The sequence below is a fragment of the Aethalodelphis obliquidens genome, unplaced genomic scaffold, assembly GCF_003676395.1.
Source record: "Aethalodelphis obliquidens isolate GAN/ISIS:26980383/991018 unplaced genomic scaffold, ASM367639v1 scaffold20, whole genome shotgun sequence".
Classification (NCBI taxonomy): Eukaryota; Metazoa; Chordata; class Mammalia; order Artiodactyla; family Delphinidae; genus Aethalodelphis; species Aethalodelphis obliquidens.
In genome coordinates this window covers 18,713,932-18,735,987 of record NW_020837964.1, presented here as the reverse complement: position 1 = coordinate 18,735,987, position 22,056 = coordinate 18,713,932, and the positions used below count along the sequence as shown (strand labels likewise).

Below are 22,056 nucleotides of genomic sequence, written 5' to 3'. Positions count from 1 at the left end.
ATTTGGGTGTATATTTGCACTGGTGGCTTAAAACAACAGAACGGATTAGAAGAGATTTTAATAACCTCTGTTTCACTGACAGTGGCTCAAAGGGCAGCTTCATTAACATCCATAAATAAAGGGGCAAGAGCTGGCCTCTGAGGAAGCCAGATGGCATGAAGCTAGGCAAGCTTGACTAGGTATTTCCTGCTCCAGTAGACAGAACTGGTTTTCCTCATTTATTTCAGTGATTACCCTTTCTCACCCCAACATGTCCTATTGCTTGCCCCCAACATCCTTGTACATACCTTTCATGTGCCTCCAAAGATCTCCACAAACCCAGTCCTGCCTAGCTCACATGCGTTCCAATCATCATATGCTGGTCAGGAATGGAGGGGGAAAAGTGCCTTGACAGGACTGACTATATATAGTTTGACAAGGCTATAGGTTATGAGGAAGGCAGCACAGAGGTTAGAAGCATGGAATCTGCAGCCAACCTTGCCTGGGCTCAGATCCTGGCTCCACCACTGACCAACTAGGTAACGTCAGGTAAGTTTCTTAATCATTCTGTGCCTCTGTTTCCTCATCTGTAAAATGGGGTTAACTGTATGTACTTCATAGAGGAGTTAAGGATTAAATGAGTTAATATTCATGAGCATTTAAAACAGGGCCTGGCCCATAGTAAGTCACTACATGGATCTTTTTTTTTTTTTTTTAAAGCTATGTATGACTGCCTTAGCTATCTCCTCTTCGAAAGCTGTGTAGGACTATGAAGATAATATTCCAAGCTAATATGCAGTGAGTGCAATAGGCCAGGCAGTGTTTAGTGTAATGTGCAGTATATCCCTTCAAGTCCACGCAACCCTGTCTTATAGATGAGGAAAGCAGAAGCTTAGAGTGGCTAGGTAACTCTTCCAGCGTTCCACAGCTGGTTTTGTGTAACACACCTGCCACAACTAGTTGTGAAACCTGGAGCAGGTTACTGAGCTTCTCTGAGCCTCTGTAAAAACAGAGGCTTGTACGTGTGGAACAACTCTTCTCTCATCCTTAGCGATGAGTATGAGCCAGGAAAGTTCATTCTGCTCCCTGGCTTGGCGACTGCTTGCCTCAGCTCCACCATTCAAACCAATATGCTCTGTTCATACATCACACCTTCATTGAGGGACCCAACAGGGAGACTGTAGCGGATAAAAAGATGAAAAGACACAGTCTTAACTTTGGGAGCAACAAGTCAGAAAGGGAGTAGGAGCCAGAGCTGGTGGCACAAGTGCTAATCTAAGGAGTTTGGACTTTGATTGGTGGGTGTGCTCGGTACTTTTGCTCTGTCCCACCTTCGCCACCTGATCCCCTCTCTACTCTGCTCTGTCCCCCACGAATCAGAAGGTCAGTCTCTAAGAACTATATCACGTGGGCTTTAGGCCCTCTGGCTTCCATCTGGGTCCAGCCAATCTCAGGAGGAGATCAGAGCACAGGAAGAAAGGTTACACTATTCATTCTCTGCCTCTCTCCCTACCAGCATGTGGCTCTGGCAGGAGCTGTGATCCTTGACCCAGGTCAGTGTCTACGGTGGACCCCTCTCCCATAGCCACAGATTTTGCTGGGGTCCTGTACCCCTCCCTTCCCCCACTGTGCCTGAGGTGGTAACAGTATCAGCTGTAGCCAGTCCCTCGGTGGGCCACCATCCCTTGTAGGTTTCCCTTACCACACTCACCATCGTAAATAATCTCTCCATTAAAGGCTTTTCAATAGCCCTCTGAATGTGCGGGCTGTGTCCTGCCTGGACCCTAACTAACACAGTAAACAAAGCAAAGTACTGAATTTTCTTTTTTTTTAATTTGATGTAGGTGGAATAGAGTTCAGGAGACACTAGACACAGAGAACCAGTTAAGATATAAAATAAGAGATAAGGAGGGTCTGATGGAGGGAATGAAGTGGAGCAGACAGCTATCAATAGGACCTGGGATTATGAGCGGAGAGGGAAAAGCCAAAAATGACGCCAAACTATAGACCAACATCCCGCATGAACATAGGCACAAAATCCTCAACGAAGTATTAGCAAACTGAATCCAGCAATGTGTTAAAAGGACAATGCATGATGACCAAGAAAATGTAAGGCTGTTTCAATATTCTAAAATCAATTACTATAATTCAACATATCAAGTCATGAGATTATTCAATTGCATTAATTAGAAATGCAAATTAAAACTTATTTATTACAACTACACACCTATTGGAATGTGTGAAATTCAGAAAATCTGATATCAAAAACTGGCGAGGATATAAAGCAGCTGTTCATGGTTAGTGAAAATGAAAAATGGTACAGCCACTTTGGAAAACAGTGTGTCGTCTTTTAAGTTAAATATACACAGCATACAACCTAGCAATCCCACTTCCAGCTACTAACCAAGAGAAATGAAAACTTATGTTCACACAAAAACCCATATGTGAAGGCTTACTTTATAATGTCTAATGTTGGCTTTATTTGTAACTGCCAAAACTTGGAACCAACACAAATGTCCTTCAACTGGTGAGTGGATCAACAAATGGTAGTATATTACTGTAATGGAATACTACTCGGCAATAAAAAAAGAACTACCAATACACGCCACGACATGGATGAACTAATACACGCCATGACGTGGGTGAATTTCAAATGTATTATATGCTAGATGAAAGATGCTAGACTCCAAAGGCTCCATACTGCGTGATTCCATTTACATCATATAATAAAAAAGGCAAATTATAGGGGCAGAATAATAGATCAGTGGTTCCCAAGAATTGGGGTCAGGGGCCTGAGGAGACTACAAAATGCCACAAGGGAATTTTGGGGGTGGGGAATGGTGAAGGAACTGTTCTATATCTTGACTATGGTGGTGGTTATATGACTATATGCATTTGTCAAAACTCATAGAACTGTACACTAAAAATGGTCAATTTTACTGGTATGTAAATTATATTTTTAAAAAAATGTGACCCCCTAAAAATTGATATTGAAGTTCTAAGCCTGGGAAGTTGTAGTATCATTAAGAGAAACAGGGAAGCCATGAGGCCTGACGGTTGAGACACGTGCCAAACCTGGGATTTGTGGATTCTGTTCTTCCCAGACTGGCTAAATATCATCTAACCTTCTGTATGTCTAGCCCATGGAGCCACAGCTTCTGCAAAACCACAGGACGAGACCCACTCCCCATCACAGAGGTGGGCCAAATCCAATATGACACCTGTTTTTTGTTTTTTTAAAAAATTTATTATTTATTTATTTATGGCTGCATCGGGTCTTAGTTGCAGTGTGCGGGCTCTCTAGTTGTGGCGTGCAGGCTCCAGGGTGTGTGGGCTCTGTAGTTGTGGCACTCGGGTTCCAGAGCGCGTGGGCTCTGTAGTTTGCAGCACATGGGCTCTAGTTGAGGCACGCAAGCTCAGTAGTTGTGCTGCGCGGGCTTAGTTGCCCCGCAGCATGTGCGATCTTACTTCCCTGACCAGGGATTGAACCTGCATCCCCTGCGTTGTAAGGCAGATTCTTTACTGCTGGACCACCAGGGAAGTCCGTTTTTGTAAAAAGTTTTACTGGAACACAGTTTCACCCATTCCTTTATCTACGTGCTACGACAGCAAAGTAGCTGCAACATAGACCATATGGCCCACAAAGCCTAAAATATTTACCATCTGGCCCTTTACAGAAAAGGGGTGCTGATCCCTGCCCTATCCCAGGGGTTATAAGGCCAGGAGCTCCAAGTGACAGCGTATAGTCATGAAGGTAGCCAGGATTATGATAAAAAGAACACCCTACCTCACTGTGCGGGTGAAGAGTCACAGATTCTGGGAACTCTGGCGTTAGTGCATAACTTCAGAGAGGTCACTCATTCATTAGGCAGCTTAAGTAGGGGTCAGACCCTGGGCAGAAGGTGCCTATGAATCCTTTTCTACCAACAATTTGTTTATAATGTTGGGGGTTTCAGCGTGCTGAGCTAAAACCTATATTTTCCAGCCTCCCTTGCAAAGAGGTGTGTCTAGGAAGACAAATAATACAAGGTACAGTTTGGTAGAGTTTCTGGAAACGTTCTTTTAAGATAGGGCGGGACTTCCCTGGTGGTCCAGTGGTTAAAACTCCACACTCCAATGCAGGGGGTCCAGGTTTGATCCCTGGTCAGGGAACTAGATCCCGCACGTTGCAACTAAGAACCCACACGCCGCAACTAAAAAAAGAGCCTGGGGGACTTCCCTGGTGGCGCAGTGGTTAAGAACCTGCCTGCCAATGCAGGGGACACGGGTTTGAGCCCTGGTCCAGGAAGATCCCACATGCCGCAGAGCAACTAAGTCCGTGCGTCACAACTACTGAGCCTGCGCTCTAGAGCCCATGAGCCACAACTACTGAGCTCGTGTACCACAACTACTGAAGCCCACATGCCTAGAGCCCGTGCTCCGCAACAAGAGAAGCCACCACGGTAAGAAGCCCATGCACCGCAACAAAGAGTAGCCCCCGCTCGCCACAACTAGAGGAAGCCCGCACGCAGCCACAAAGACCCAACGCAGTCAAAAATAAAATAAAATAAATAAATTTATAAAAATAAATAAATAAAAAAAGAGCCTGCATGCCGCAAAAGAGATCCCGCGTGCCGCAACTAAGACCTGGCACAGCCAAAATAAATAAATTAAAAAGACAGCAATCTCAGTTGTCGGGCATATTCCCCCCCCACCTCCCCCTTCATTCTGCCTGAAATGCAGATTCTATGGCTCGAGTTGCCACATACATCTGACCACCAGGAGGCAATCTGAGGATGGAACACAATTTCCTGCAGATACTGGCACTGAGATGGTGAATCAGATGTCATCCATGCCCTTAAGGAACTCCATTTCATCAACAAGACAGGCAGGTAAACACATTTGTTATATGGTATGATAGAGCAACAGGAAACTGTGTGTGGCACAGAGAAGAGCACCATTAACTACATGGGCCCCAGGTGGTGTGCAAGCAGAAAAGGCTTCCTGGAGATGATGTAACAGGTCCGAGTTGGTCAGAAAGGCTGGTCATAGAGCTTCTCCAACACATCCAATGGGAAGGCCCTCCTTTTACTGGTGGTCCGCTTCTGTTCTTCTGGGGCCACTTTAGCCAGAAAGTTCCACTTCAGATTGACATGAAGTCTACCCTCATTTAACTTCCATCCCATTGGTCTTACTTCTACACTGTGGAACAACCTGTGATGTTCCTAATGAAACTCTCATGTTTCCTCTATGTTTCTTAGGTTGTTTGCAGATGGCCACAATAATTCCCTTCCTTGGTTTCATGCCTTGGGTAGTCAATCACTTCGCACAGTGACTCTGTACTTAGCCATGTCACTTGCTCTGGCCAATGGGACATTAGCAACATGACACAAGAGGTTTGAAAAGTACTTGTGCATTAAGGCTTGCTCTGTTGCAACTCCTGGGATCTCTGGAGGCATCACCATGTGAATGAGCCCAGGCCATCCTAATGGATCATAAGAAACATGTGACCAAGTCATTCCCTCTGCTCCAGCTGACAGTGAGTCAACTGCCAGTTGACTGAGATCATTTCAGGCTATCCAGTTCTAGCTGAGCTTACCTGGACAAGAACCACCACCCAGGTCACCCTAAGAACCATGAGAAATAATCAATGTTTGTCTTAAGGTACTGAATTTTGAGGTTGTTTGTTATACCACAAAAGCTAACTGATACACTCCTTTACAGACCGAACTCCCTTAATTCCCTCAGACCTTCCTCACATTCTCTATCCTGCTGGCTAAGGCTGCTCTGGTTTGTCCATTGTCTAGATTGTCAATATGCCCCTGAAATGCAGCCCCAGAACTGAACACCATATCCTGAGCATATTCTGGCCTTCTTCCCTGTATATTACACTCCTGTTGCTTCCATTCATTTTAGAATTTAGACAGCCATGTTATCCTGACACATGGTAGGATTTTGCACATGTCCTAATATTCTGTACTTGTATAGTTAGGTTTTCAAAAATTTTAATTGTGGTAAAATACACATAACATCAAATTTACCATCTTAACCATTTAAAAATGTACAGTTCAGTGGCATTCAGTACATTCACATTATTGTGCACACTCACCACCACCCATCCATAGAACTCTTTTCACCCTGCAGAACTAAAACTCTATATCCATTAAACGATAACTCCCCATTCCCCCTCCCCCCAGCCCCTGGTAACTACCGTTCTACTTTCTGTCTATATGGGTCTGACTACCCTAGGTACCTCATATAAGTGTAACCACATTACACTTGTGCTTTTGTGACTGGCTTATTTCACTTAGCACAACGTCCTCAAGGCTCACCCATGTTGTAGCATGTGTCAGAATTTCCTTCCTTTTAAGGCTGGATAATATTCCACTGCATGCACATACCACATTTTGTTTATTCATTCATCTGTCAGTAGACACTTGGGTAGCTTCCACATTTTAGCTACTGTGAACAATGCTGCTATGAACATGGGTGTACAAATGACAGGTTTTTATTTTTAAATAAATAAATTTATTTATTTATTTATTTATGGCCGCGCTGGGTCTTCGTTGCTGTGCATGACCTTTCTTTTTAGTTGCAGCGAGCAGGGGCTACTCTTCATTGCAGTGTGCAGGCCTCTAATTGCGGTGGCTTCTCTTGTTGCGGAGCATGGGCTCTAGGCGCGTGGGTTTCAGCAGCTGTGGCACGCAGGCTCAGTAGTTGTGGCTCGCGGGCTCTAGAGCACAGGCTCAGTAGTTGTGGTAGATGGACTTAGTTGCTCCGCGGCACGTGGGATCTTCCTGGACCAGGGCTTGAACCCTGCATTGGCAGGCAGATTCTTAACTACTGCGCCACCAGGGAAGCCCTCAGGGTTTTTTTTCAATGTCATTACTTGTTCTGGAATTTTGTCTTCCTGATGCTATTAGAATCATCAAGCTATTCAGAAGCTTACAGATGGATGGAGCCGGGGTAGTTCCATCCAAGCTATTAAAAAATCTATAATACTTTGCCTTGTAACATATATTTTTAAGTTACAAATTATGCTTTCTATTTTTCACTGCCAGGCTTCAAAAGTCATTAGGGATTTCTACAGACCAACTTATTGCCTTGTAATAGTATATTTACCCTACAAGCCACACAAATGCAGTCAATTGATTTTCAGCCAAAGTATTAAATCAATTCAATGGGGAAAGAAAACTCTTTTTAAAAAATGGTGTTGTTGGGCTTCCCTGGTGGCGCAGTGGTTGAGAGTCCGCCTGCCGATGCAGGGGACACGGGTTCGTGCCCCGGTCCGGGAAGATCCCACATGCCGCGGAGCGGCTGGGCCCGTGAGCCATGGCCGCTGAGCCTGCGCGTCCGGAGCCTGTGCTCCGCAACGGGAGAGGCCACAACAGTGAGAGGCCCGCGTACCACAAAAAAAAAAAAATGGTGTTGTGGGCTTCCCTGGTGGCGCAGTGGTTAATAATCAGTCTGCCAATGCAGGGGACATGGGTTCGAGCCCTGGTCAGGAAAGATCCCACATGCCGCGAAGCAACTAAGCCTGTGAGCCACAACTACTGAGCCTGCACTCTGGAGCCTGCGAGCCACAACTACTGAAGCCTATGCGCCTAGAGTCCGTGCTCCGCAACAAGAGACACCACTGCAATGAGAAGCCTGCGCACCACCAACAAAGAGTAGCCCCCGCTCACCGCAACTAAATAAAGCCCACGCGCAGCAATGAAGACTCAACACAGCCAAAAATAAATTAATTAATTAATTTTTTAAAAATGGTGTTGGAACAATTAGATTTCCATATGGCAAACAAAAAACCTGACCCTTCATTTCTCACTGTGTACACAAAAATCAATTCAAAATGAATCAAAGACCTAAATGTAAAAGCCAGAACCATAAAGCTTCTAGAAAAACGTATCAGAGAACATTTTCAAGGCCATGGAATAGGTAAAGATTTCTTGGACAGGACACAAAAAGGATTAACCCATTGATAAACTGGTTTTCAAAAATTTAAAGAATTTCTGCTCATTAAAAGACTCCACTAAAAAAATAAAGAGGTAAGCCACAGATTAGCAAAAAATATTTGCCAAACACATACGTAACAAAGGACTTGTATGCAGAAGAAATCCTACAAATCAATGATGAAAAAATGAACAACTTGATTTTTTTTAAATGTCAAAGGACTTTGATTGCTTCACACAAAAGATACAGGAAAAGTCAATAAGCACATGAAAAGGTACTCCGTATCATTAGTTATCAGGCATATGCAAACTAAAACCACTGCTGAGATACTCAAAATACTTGCTAGAATGGCAAAGAAAAAAAAAAACTGACAATCCCAAAGTTTGGAGAGGATATGGAGCAAATACAACTCTCATACATTGTTGGTGGCAGTGTAAAATAGTACAGTCTCTTTGGAAAACTGACGTTTTCTTCTAAAGTTAAACATATATCAACTCAATGACACAGCAACTCCACTCGTAGATATTTACCCAAGAAAATGAAAACATACGTCCACAAAAAACGTTCTCAGCAGTCCTAATTCATCTTAGCCCCACATTGGTAATAAACCCAAATGTTTATGAATGAGATTAGATAAACAAATTATGGTATAGGCATACAATGGAATACAGAAAAGCAGTAAAAATGAATGAACTACTAATATATGCAACAACATGTGTGAATCTTAAAAATATTATGTTGAGTGAAAGATGTTAGGCACATACACCAAAAAACCCCCCATACTGTAGGATTCCATTTATTTGAGGTACAGGAACAGGCAAACCTTACTTATTAATGACAGTAGTCAGAAGTGGTAGCGTGGTGGTTGGCAGGTTGGGGTGTGGAGGAGAGAGGTGTGGAACCGACCAGAAAGGGGCACCAGGAAACGAATGATGGTGGAAATACTCTATATCTTGTGTTGCATTGTGGTTACATGGGGATATATTTGTCACAACTCATCAAACTGAATACTTAGCATCTGTTCATTTAATTGTATGTAAATTATACCTCAATTTTTAACCACCATAAGTGGTGTCTAAGGGTATAGAACAACCTACTTGCACCCTGCGGATTTCATCTATAATCAAATTAAATGGACATGTGTGAATTAAAAGTCTCTTTCCTTTAAAACAAAACAAAAACCGTGTAAGAATACTTTTGGTACCAATACAGTTGGCCCTCTGTATCTAAGCATCCTCAGATTCAACCAACCATTGATCTATTAAAAAAAAAAAAGAAAATACCAAAATGTTCCAAAACATAAAACTAGAATTTGCTGCACACCAGTGACTATTTACATAGTTTTACATTGTATTAACAACTATTTACATAGCATTTACATTGTATTAGGTATTTTAAGTAATCTAGAGATGATATAAAGCATATGAGAGGATGTATGTTATATGCCATTTTATATAAGGGGCTTGAGCATGCGCGTATTAGGTATCCATAGGGGTCCTGGAACCACACCCCCACCCCCGCGCGCGCACACACACACACACACACACACACAGAGGTACTGAGGGATGACTGTATGGAGAAAATGGCTGAAGCCAAGCTAAGGCCAATGATCTACTAAGTCTCGGCACTTGCTGAGGATCTGAAGAGGGCACTTTTCCCTAGCCAACATCACACTGGATGAGCTGCTGAGCTGTGGGTGTTAGGCAAGTCCTCACCACTCACGAACAACTCATACTAAGGAAGTGAGGGTTCAGAAAGGAGTTCTTCTCCGGTATCGCCGTAGGCAGGTGAAGTTAATGATGGCTATAAGTGAGAAATAATGTGTAACAGTTTGTGGTTGTAGCTGTACAGGTTGGGCAATAAGGTTAGCACACCACAAGGGTGGCTAGCTCAGCTCCCACCCCCCCACACACCCCATAACCAGCCCACAGCTGGAACTCCCCAGCAGCAGCAGGCTTTGAGAGCTGTGCACCCTTAGGGCATCCCTCCTCAGACTTTGCCGCAGGCCTCTGGCCCCTCAGACACATTCCAAGGGGCCAGTACCAAGGGGCTTGTTTGGGAATTAGATTTTTCTGAGGATGAATTTTTTCAGTAATTGTATCTTAATATAAAATACGCTAAAATAAAGCATTGTGGCCAGTGATGAGGCCAGGACCCTAGTTATTGAGTTGGGCCCTCAATCAATCTTCCTATCTTTCTTCCTTCCTTTCCTTTCCTTCCCTTCCCTTCCCTTCCCTTCCCTTCCCTTCCCTTCCCTTCCCTTCCTTCCTTCCTTCCTCCCTCCCTCCCTTCCTATTTATGTATGTATTTATTTATTTATCGTGCCATGTCGCTTGCAGGATCTTAGTTCTCCAACCAGGGATTGAACCCGTGCCCTCTGTGTTGAAAGCACAGAGTCCTAACCACTGGACAGCCAGGGAATTCCCCAAACTATTTTTTTTTAATTTATTTATTTTTATTTTTGGCTGCGTTGGGTCTTTGTTGCTGCGCGTGGGCTTTCTCTAGTTGTAGTGAGCAGGGGTTACTCTTGGTTGCAGCGCGTGGGCTTCTCATTGTGGTGGCTTCTCTTGTTGCGGAACACGGGCTCTAGGCGCGCGGGCTTCAGTAGTTGCGGCACGCGGGCTCAGTAGTTGTGGTTCGTGGGCTCTAGAGCGCAGGCTCGGTAGTTGTGGCACACGGGCTTAGCTGCTCCGCGGCATGTGGGATCTTCCCAGACCAGGGCTCGAACCCATGTCTCCTGCATTGGTAGGCGGATTCTGAACCACTAAGACACTAGGGAAGTCCCCCAATTTTTTAAAACAGATTGTGACATTAGCTGTGTTTCGTCCTACCTCTCTGGCCATTTCTCTGCTAGTTTCTCCTGATAACGACTGTGGTAACCATTGCTCCTGGCTCATGACTGATGATCCTATTCAGTCTCATGGCTTTAAATACTATCTATTCTCTGACAACTCCGAAAGTTATCAGCCAGGTCCTCTTCCTTGAGCTCCAGGCTAGTATAAACAACCGCCCATCTGATGTACATTTCGACTTCGTGTCCAGAACTAAACTCCTGATGTTTCTCCCCACCAAACTCTCTCTTCCCACAATGGCTTCATCTCAGGAACTGATAACACAAATTTTCCAACTGTTCAAATCAAAACCTTGGAGTAGTCTTTGATCCTTCTTCTCTCACACTTCTCACCTGATCCATAAAAACAAGTTTTGCTGGCTCTCTACCTTCAAAATGCATCCTGTATCCAAGCACTTCCTATACTACTCTATTGCCACCACCTTAGTTCAAGTCACTATCACCTCTCTCCAGTGTTACTATGACAGCCCACCTGGTCTCCCAGATTCTACCCTGCCCCTTCCCATGCTCCCCAATCTATTGTCAACAAAGCACTGTGAGTGACGCAATTAAAATGTAAGTCAGATCAAGCCACTTCCCTGCCCGAAGGCGCCACAAGCTTCCCATCTCTCTTATAATAAAAGCCAAGGTTCTTCCCCTGACCTACAAAAGGCCCTATGTGATCTGTCTGCACCCTATCCTCTTTCTGACCTTATACCCAATTTCTCTTCCCCTTGCTCACTCTGCTCCAGCCACAGTGGTTCACTGCTGTATGTATCTCAAACATACCAGGTATGTCTCTGTCTCAGGGCCTTTGCGCTGGCTGTTCCCTCTACTGTACAGATGATATCAATTTGGCTTACTCATTCCCTCACTTCCTTCAGGTCTCTACTCAAATGCTGTCTTATCAGAAACAGGTTTATCTTCCCATTGTTGGTCTCATCCTACCACTCCTGCTAGAAAGCATGCTCCTTGAGGAAAGGGAATTTTTTGTCAGTTTTGTTCACTGCTGTACCCCCAAGTTCCTAGAACAAGGTCTGATATGTAGTGGGTGCTCAGTAAATATTTGCTGAAAAAAATGAAAGATATCAGACCTTGCTTCTGCGTAGTTAATCAATAAACAAAAACGTATATACTGAACTCATCAAAACTGTATATAATTCTGTATGATCTTGGGATATGTTCACAAATGTAATAAAGAGAGTACTTACATTGTTAATTAAATAGTCTGGGGCAGAATCTGGTTTAATGGTTTAGGAAAGAAAGCATCATATAACAGAATAGCTCTGTCTGCCAATTGGGATTAGGAAAATGAGCTGATGCTCTCAGTCTTAAGCTACAACTTGACCTGTCAAGAGGGGCCCTCACCCAGAACTGTCTCTCCAACTACCACCACTCCTCTACGTGACATGACTCAAGCTTATCAGTTAGCTCAGACCCCTTGTAGTCAAGTTTCCTCTCTCTAACAGAGAAGCACACTGTAAATCAAGCCTTGGGACTTCCCCGGTGGCGCGCAGTGGTTAAGAATCCACCTGTCGGGCTTCCCTGGTGGCGCAGTGGTTGAGAGTCCGCCTGCCGATGCAGGGGACACGGGTTCGTGCCCCGGTCCGGGAAGATCCCACATGCCGTGGAGCAACTAAGTCCGTGAGCCACAACTACCGAAGCCCGCATGCCTAGAGCCTATGCTCCGAAACAAGAGAAGCCACCGCAATGAGAAGCCCGCGCACCGCAACGAAGAGTAGCCCCCATTTGCCGCAACTAGAGAAAGCCCGTGTGCAGCAACAAAGACCCAATGCAGCCATAAATAAATACATAAATAAATAAGTAAGTAAGTAAATAATCAATCGAGGCTTGCAGGACCACAGTGATCCAGCACTTAGGGGCTATGTTCAGTCAAATGCCAACAGACAATCCTGAAGGGAAAGTAAGTGATAGTGGACTCAAACAAGTGATAGTGATTCAAACCTAACCGGTTCCTAAGGAACCACTCTGGCTGCAGTGAAGCCTTCCTGCCCCCACAGCCAGTCCATCCCTACAACCCATCAATTGGACATCTTAATGCCCCTTGAATTCATCCACTGCTCTGGTTCCCTGAACAGACATCGAGTGAGTCTCGATGGAAATGGACCTGACCATTTTCTTCCCCAGCCTCTAAGTGACCCTAAGATAAAGCCCAAATTCCTTCATGGGCTCTCCCCAGTGTGGGTTGGGCCTTTTCCCATCTCTCCACCTTACCACTTTCTCCTTTACACTGCACTCAGCATGCTAGCAACTACCAAATCTAACTCTTTCAGTCCTGCTCTGAGATTCTGGTCCAAACTGTTTGCTCTGCCTGAAAGAATCTTTTCTTTTTCTTATTTCCTCAGGATAACTCCTTCTCAGATCTGTTAGGGCTCCAGTTAAATACCACTTCTTCAGAAAAGCTGTGCCTGAGCTTTGGCTTTCACAGTGCCCGTCACACTTCACTGGGATCTGTCATGATGTCAAGACGTTGCCCATCTCACACTTTGCTGTCACCAGGACAGAGCAGTGTCTGAAGCTGAGTAGGTGCTGCTGCGTAATGATTGAGGAATGAGCATATGAATGAATAAGTACGAGAACAGATGAATCAAGAAGTCAGGTCAAAGCCTTTGTGGTAGCTGCACTGACTAGAAGGCAACAGTTTTTCCTGCTCAAGTTCTTCTTTTCCTTCCTATTTTATTTTTTTTTTAAGATTTAATTCTATTTATTTTTGGCTGTGTTGGGTCTTTGTTGCTACGTGCCGGCTTTCTCTAGTTGTGGCGAGCTGGGGCTACTCTTTGTTGCGGTGCTCAGGCTTCTCCTTGCAGTGGCTTCTCTTGTTGAGGAGCACGGGCTCTAGAAGCACTGGCCTCAGTAGTTGCAGCGCACGGGCTCAGTAGTTGTGGCACGCAGGCTTAGTTGCTCCACGTAATGTGGGATCTTCCCAGACCAGGAATCGAACCCGTGTCCCCTGCATTGGCAGGCAAATTCTTATCCACTGTGCCACCAGGGAAGTCCCTCCTTCCTACTGTAAATAAAATATGTTCTAAAATCTTTAAGAATATAAGCTTCTTTGTTGTTGTTTTTTTTGGCCACACCACAGGGCTTGCAGGATCTTAGTTCCCTGCCCAGGGACTGAACCCAAGCCCCGGCAGTGAAAGCGCCGAGTCCTAACCACTGGACCACCAGCGAATTCCCTGAATATAAGCTTCTCTGAATGATGCTCCAGAACTGATACGTGGAACATTACCATAGGAGGGGGGTGCCATGACGTAACATCCAGTTGCAAAGGGATCTATAACATAAGAGCATAATTCTTGAGCATGGTAAAGGAGATAAAATTAAACGTAAAGGTCAATTTTAAGCTCAATCCTGCTTTTGCAAAACCCAGGAAACTGGTAGGGAAATAAGTAGCCTTCCATGTGGCCTTCACCATCAGTCATGTACCAAGAACTAATTAGAAAGGTATGTCCAACTGTCCCCCAGCCCTCCTTTGGGTCTCCCAACACCTGGAATCGAGACACTGTGGTAGACAGGCTGCCACTGGGTGGATAGCAGTGCTGGACCCAAGAGGGAAGACAACCACACCTCATCACCCGAGCCTGAGCAGGAACCAGGGGAAGTATGCAGCTTGAGTTCTGAACTGCATGTTCACAGCAGAGGGACTACCTGCAGTTCAGTTAGAGCTCCCCATGAACCAGCTTGTACTTATAGTCTGAAAGGGTAACACTGCTTTCTGAAGGACTGCTTTCAGATAAATGTGAAAGTGTTTCTTTACCTACATGTATGTTTCCATTGAAAAATAAAAGCCAAACAAAACAAACAGGCATTGAGTTTTACGCATGAGTTATGACAAATACTTTGGTCCCTGGGTTTCAACGATCCAAAGGCTCTGTGGCAAGGTTTAGTTTTTCTATGATTTGTTTATTTTAAGTGTCTTACACTGACTCAATGACAGAGATCGCTGCCTTCTCACTGACAGCAAAAACACAAACAGGACCAAGGAAAGAAATGCTATTCCCCCATTTCTACAAGCTGACACGGAGGTAAACTGTTAGGCAGCCACCAGAGAGCAGGAGAGCATACCCAGCCCTAGCCAAAGATGCCAGTTCCTCATCTCTGCACTACCCTCCACACAGTGTCCTAGGAGGGACACTAATGAAAGGCCTAATGACCTGCCTAATGAGGTGTAACTACACAATGTACAAAAGGGTCAGCTAAATTGGGTCATAAAGGAGAAGTAAATTTAACACCCACAGAGGTATCTGGATAATTATTAGATCTGAAAGTTAGTTTCAGCTGATGATTACAGTAAGAAAAAGTACTTATCTACCAGCTGTATTAATTCCTTATTGCTTTTGAAAGTCTGGCAGTAGCAAGATTATTTTTTCAAAGATTGCCTTAAGAATGAGTTCTAGACTGACATCAACCTGAAAATTCCATCCTCAGCCCTACTCTCTCACAGAGCAATTTTATCTAATCCTTCAACTTCACTCTGACCTCCACGCAAACGTCCTTAACTGGCTCTATACTTCTAAGTGTCTACTGGAAATCCCACCCGAGAGACCTACCAGCTTCTCCCAACCCAAAATCATCTTTCCTCTCCTTCTCCTGTGCTCCCTCACTCCACTTAATGGTACAATATCCAGTCACCAGAGTTCTTTCCTCATTCGTTCCCTAATATTTGTAAGGGCAACAATGAGTCAGGCATTATGCCAGAAGGTGGGGCACAGAGCAGTGATCCAGACAGGTCAGGTTCCTGGAGCTTAGTTTCCATTTCTTGCTACACCCACTGTTGAATACCAAGGAATAATTTGACAGAGGAACACAATGAGTGGCAGGCATGTGACAAAGACTCTGCCTTTGCTGAGGTAAAGCACACTTGGCTGTGATGCATGTGAAGTAGCCAACCCTAGAGTGAGGTATATTACATACTTTGGTTTTACCTGTAATCCCAAGAAAAGGATGAGTTTTTAATTATAATAATAAAACATTTTTCAATGTGCAAACCTAATTTACTAAGGTTTCCTTTGTGTTTTCCACACTCTATATGGATACAAGCATCCTGTCGCTGTGAAAATGGCTATTTCTATGGCAGCAAGAGACCCTTTAGAGAATTACCTGTCTGCCTTCCTTCAGATTTTGGATGTAGGATGTTCTTAGGGCACCCCAGAACACAACAACCCTGACCGGTGTTCTCTAACTCTGTTATATGGCCTCTGGTCACCAGGAAGGTTGAGTAGTTCTCCAGTGACTGGACATGCCTGGTGCCCTTCACAAACATCTCGACTTGTATGCGGAAAACTGCTTACCAACTAGGCCATGATCATGCTCAGCTGTGTTAAACCTGAGATGTAAAATAATCTAATCTCAGGACAGTCTTTGCCATAACACCCCCTTTTTCCTGTTTTCCTTTTGGTTAATGTGTAATGAAGGAGGCCGGTTATAAAATACAGGGTGTATATGGGATATGCCCACCTGAAAATAGCCATTCATTTTAGTATTTTAGAATTTTCTGAGTATTGTTTAAATGATGCTCAATGTCTTACCTCACTATTGAGACTCTAAGCTCTTTCAGGACCAAGACTGTATTAAGGAGATAACAGCTCCCTGAAACTTAACACTTCAAGGTATTTGGTAACACTCCTATAATAATTTGGAAATTACTTGAAGGCATTTAAATGTTCTTTGGACAACAATCTTAGCATATCAGGAATATTAAGCAGTGAAGGAAGGAGAAACAAAGACAAAAATTTTAAAAGAATAACTACTACGATCAGGAGCAAGCCTTCGGTCGGGGGAACCAAAACAGCCGTTTAAGCACAATGATTTAGCTTCGAAAATAAGATCAGATAAGAAATACTATGTTCAATCATTTCCCCCATTGCTTCAAAAAGCAAGCTATGTCCCCTTAGCACCTGGCACAGGAATATGAGTGCAAAAGGCTGAAAAGTAACAGGAAGTACAGCTGATCTCTCTACCATCCCCCATTTCCCTGACAATGAGAGGATGCCTGGATGACAAATACACATCTCACAGGCTCCCAGAGCCACCCCCAGAGAGGCCCCTCTGAGATGATAACCATTTCCTAGCAGGAACCATCACCAAGCTACAGAAACCATTAACCACGTGGAACATCCTAAAATGTGCTTTGAGATGCTATAATACAAAACCATCCATCAACAAGCACCAAAAGAGACCCTAAGAGTCAAAACTATTCATCAACGAGCACCAAAAGAAATAGCAGTCTTAGAAAGCAGCATAAGATCTGTACAGTCACCTTTCAAATACGTACATGTAAATTCATTATCCTAGGTAATGGCACTACTGTTTGGTTCATGACACCTGAGTTAATTAGGAAACATCAGTGCTGCCCCGTCCCTGCCACCGTTCTCCCTCCACCACTTTTAATACAGTCAGAGAGCAAGAAGGGGTGAAGGCTCGCAGAGAGAAAACAAGTTCAGTATCATTCTTTACACAAGCAAGAAACTTTCAGGAGGGGTTTGTTGGTTTGTTTGTTTTAATATTTACTCATTACAGAAAATTACTATGTGTTCTTTTTATGTTCCTTTTTGCTAAGTTTTTACATCTGTTTGATGTACTTGTAATCCAACTGTATTCACAACTTTGTATTCTGATTTTTTTTCACTTACTATTTTGACATGCATTTTTCATGTCGTCACAGACAGTTTTTAAGGGTTACGTGGTATTTTACTGACTACATGAACCAGCTTTTCCTTTCTCTAGTGTTAGGCACCTATGTCATTTTCCAATTTTCTATTATAACCATTATACAGGTTAAGAAATTATGGCCCAGAAATTACATGATTTGCCTAACATTATCATTCTAAGCAAAATATAATCGTGAAAGTAAATAATAAAGATTTTGAGGTTGTAAAGTGATATGGTAAATCTCAAAGCCAAGTAGAAGCGTTTCCGGTTGTATTTTGGGATTATCTATTCTCATGAGAAATTGAGAGCTGACAGTTTGAGAGGAGCAGAGTTATCCCAGGCCAGAAAGGAAGACTGTGCTCAGTACTTAGTTCCCATTCCTCAAAGCCTTCGTTCCTAATCTTTCATAGTAGAAGACAGATAGGAACCATTACAGAAGCAGCTTCTGGGAATGGCTCAGAGAGGTGGTGGGGAGACTGAGGTATCCCCACAGCAATTCCTGGCAATCCTGGGTCCCAAAGAGTGTGGCATTTTGTCACTGGCAACCTTGAAAACCGACAGTACTTAGGACAAAGGCACTACTTGCAATTCCCCTTCTAAGAGCAGGAACTAAAGAACACGTGTTAAGGGTAGGGTTTGAGTGTATTTAAGTAATGCAGGAACATTCACCTCTTCCTTCTTAATGTTTAATCCTATTTTCTAAGTGTTCATTCCCATCATCACGAAAAAGAAATATTTACTCCATTTCTCATTTCCTTTGTCTGGGTTTAAAGACATGGTACTTTAATGAGCTCATTCCTGACCTAATGGCTAATTCATAAGTGAATGTTAGCGTGCTGGGTAGTCTTACTGTGTTCATGTTTTTCTCAGCATCTTTTATCATTCTGATTTTCATGAGCCCAAACTTATTTCAGCTATCTTTCATTCCCCACTCTTAAAAACACCTGACATCTAAATTTTCAAGTAATTTGGACTTTTAGGCTGTCCTGAAGTTTACTAATACAAAGCTGCTTTTATTTGTATGTAAGAAAAATAATGTCCTATTACTATACTGTAAACGAATTCTCAAATATAGCAAAACAACCAATTTTTTTCTAGACACTGTCCAATTCTAATAGTGGATTTATCCTAGAATTGGACCTCCTATTATAAAAACACACAAGTGACTTGTTAGGCATCAGAAGAGCTCTTCTGCTTCTGAGTGAGTGGTCGCTGATTCCTGTGTTTTCCGAACACCAACTCTGTATTACAACTTCCTACATGAGATCACGCTGTGTGCCCATTTTATTTCTCCTCTTATTGTATAACTAGAAAAGCAGTTCAGTGAAAGTAAATCCTGCTAGCATTACTGGTTTATCTGGTAAGTTGGCCTGTTAAATACTGTTGATTACTTTACTACAGGCCAGGTTTGATAACTGCGCTCAGCTGTCCCAGAAAATGGAATGGATGTTAGGTAATTATTTGTCAAAGGTCTCATTGCCATAGCAATGAAGAAACACTTTGAGAGTGTGCGCATCTTTCTCCTCTGAAAACAAGTGTCTTTCTGATTAGAGGGGCAAAAATAATGCACACAAATCCATGGGGCACACTCACCACATTTAAGCACTATTTTCTCCAAATGCTCATTCAAGGAAGTATTTGCACTGACATTCAAAGTACCCTCCCACCCCCTATCCAGCGCCACAGATGGTAATTGCTCCCTTCCATCTACTTTGATTTTGGCCTACTTGTCTGTCTTCTATCTGGGCCAATGCTAAAGTAATGAGGGTTTCTACACAGAATACAATAATTTTCATAAAGCTTTTCTGACAGGATTTGGTTAACAGTGCCAACGTTCCCCCACAGATTACGTATCCTTCTGATAATACCCCATTATTTCTTGAGGTATTTATACAAATATTTCCAGAGATGGAAGAAAAGTCAATAAAATGCAAAGCCGCAATTGCCATAGTTATGGACACAGGAAGAACAAAGCTTTCTTCCTTAAACTAATTTTACCTATTAACATCATCATACTTTCAATGCATCTTCTCTTATCACTCTGAGGGGTAAAAAAAACAACAACCCTGCAGCAAAGTCAAATACACAGTGATAATTAGTTTTATCAAGCTAACAACAAACTGACTTCGATGACCATCTTTTAAAAATCACACACTCCTTTTCCCCATATTACAAACATTTATGTCTTTTGGGGGAGTACTTATTTTTTCATTGCTAATCCTACTACGAACGGGTTCTAGTATTACTATAGAAATCACATATTTGCATTTTCCCAACAAATAAAAATAACAGATCAGATCCAGACCAATCATTCCATAGGAAAGGTATAGAACAACCAGGTGGTAAGAGAAAGCCTCTCACAATAGAATCTTTAGCTGTAAAATGGTGGGGGTGGGGTGGGTGTCTACCAATAGTACTGTCTGCTGAAAATTTTCAGCTCTTGGTACAGATAAATTCTCTAAACTCCTAGTCCAAAAGCAATAACTTTTTCACATTTTCTGTAAAATGGATGGCCTTAAAACTCTTGTTCCCTGGTGTAGCTTTTCAGAAGGAAATGAGTTTCCTTATCAAGAATGTATCTAGGGGCTTCCCTGGTGGCGCAGTGGTTGAGAATCCGCCTGCCAATGCAGGGGACAAGGGTTTGATCCCTGGTCCCGGAAGATCCCACATGCCGCGGAGCAACTGAGCCCGTGCGCCACAACTACTGAGCCTGCGCTCTAGAGCCCATGAGCCACAACTACTGAGCCCACGTGCCACAACTATTGAAGCCTGTGCACCTAGAGCCCGTGCTCCGCAACAAGAGAAGCCACCGCAATGAGAAGCCCGCCTACCACAACGAAGAGGAGCCCCTGCTCTCTGCAACTAGAGAAAGCCCGTGCCCAGCAACGAAGACCCAACGGCAGCCAAAAATAAATAAATAAGAATGTATCTAGATTTCCTGACTACCATCTTCTCCATATCTCTCCACATCACAATAATGCATTAAGTGTCTTTTCTAATTTAAACAGTTGTTCCGTTCACCTGAAGATCACAGACTCGGGGCTCTTCCTTCTGAGACCTCTGTGCCCCATAGCTTACAAAGGTCCTCTGCCCTGTGCGACCAGTTTCTGGATACTAAAAGCCACCTACTTCCTTCCTCGTGTGTCTTGCCCTCAGCATGACACTGTGGGAACAATGAACAAAAATAAGGTTTATAACCTTCCTTGGTATCTATCCAAGGCAGCTTTAAACTTTTCTACTCCTGTCTTGTTCTTTACATGCTCTGTAAACTCTTCACACCACCATTCGCAAGTCCTGATCTCCCGGCCCCCTCTTCCTCCCTCACCATTCATCTGATAATGCCTTGAGAATACTTCACCTCACCTTTTGTCTTCGCAAGTCCATCTGCTTCCTTCTTGAGCTTCAAAGGTAGACCAGGCCCAGGGAGATCTGGCCAGTGGACACTCCGGGACTGGCAGAGCCACCGCACCTTCTGGAGTGTCCCTTCTCCCACCTGCCACCTGAACGCTCTTTTCTTAAAGATTTATCCCCCAAAAGTACCATCTCATTCTGAAAGACGATGGACCAGCTACCCCACGAGCCCTTTGTCTGAGGTTCCCATACCTCACATTCTTATCCACAAAGCGTCGGTCCTCACACAGGTAGGGGGTTCTGCTCGGCACAGGGCGGGGGAGCCTAGGTTTTCGCGTCCGGTAAAGGGATGGGTTATGGCCGAGGTCCTTCCAGGAGCCAAAATTCTAAAATCCTACGACCAAACTTGCAGGTCCTATTTCTGAGGCGGGAGGACGAACTCTGGAGCGACCCCCGAACTCCGAGCCCGCGCTGGCTGTTAGAACGGCCCCCTCCAGCCCCAGCTCTGCGTATCCCCGCCTCCGACCCCGGGCGCCGAGCCGCGGAGGAGGCCCGGCAGGCGCCCGCTCGCCGCCGCGCCATGCCCTTCTTCATCCTCACCCGCCGTCGCCGGCCGCCTCTCACCTGGCAAACTGGCATGCCCCGCCCTGCGCCGCACCGGAGACCAAGGGTCTGGACGGGTCTCGGCGGCCACCAGCCCTCCTTGAGGAAGGCTGGCGGGGACGCACGGGCCCCAGAATCTAGCGCGCAGCCACCGGGAACGCGCCGCCTGGTTTCTAAGGAACCGGGGTCTGGAAAGGGAGGGGCGGGACGGCGGGAGGTCCGCGCATGCTCCCTGACGGGGGTGGACCACCGCAGGGAGGGGCCGTGGCCGAGAGCTGCGCATGCTCGCTGGTTGGGGGCGGAGGTTAAGCAGTCTGGCTGGAAGCCCTGGTCATTCGTTTCCGGCGGTGGAGGCGGCAGACGGAGAGGTTTCCCAGCCTAGGCTTCTTTCCGGTCTGTCGCCCGGCAGCAAGAGCGAGGAGGGTCTGAGTAGTGTGGTGGGCATTGGTTGTCCCAGAAAGAAGGAAGGTCTGCTGCTGGATAACGATGTATCTTTGCGGAACGACAGTTCTCTCGAATTCGCCGGACTTCGCGGCTTTCTGACTAATGACTCGCTTTTTCGTGCCTGTCTGGGGTACTCTTCTGGATGTTCTTTGGTTGTTCCTTACAAGTCAGTGCTTTTCAAGACTGTGACCTCAGTCCTCCTGATCTCTTTACTGGAACCTAGTTCCCCCCAAATAAACACCACTTTG

General features: G+C 44.5%; 1 protein-coding gene across 8 annotated transcripts in view; it reads right to left on the bottom strand.

The window, feature by feature from the left end:
• The window catches only part of GFOD2 (Gfo/Idh/MocA-like oxidoreductase domain containing 2), a 38,058-nt gene extending 16,490 nt beyond the window's left edge, over positions 1–21,568 (bottom strand). For 3 of the 8 annotated variants that reach the window (XM_027119547.1, XM_027119553.1, XM_027119549.1), the window contains exon 1: positions 20,774–21,379. The gene's annotated coding sequence lies outside the window, so the exon portion shown is untranslated. The other 5 variants (XM_027119554.1, XM_027119548.1, XM_027119552.1 and 2 more) reach the window with 3 other exon arrangements.
• Positions 21,569–22,056: the final 488 nt, after the last annotated feature.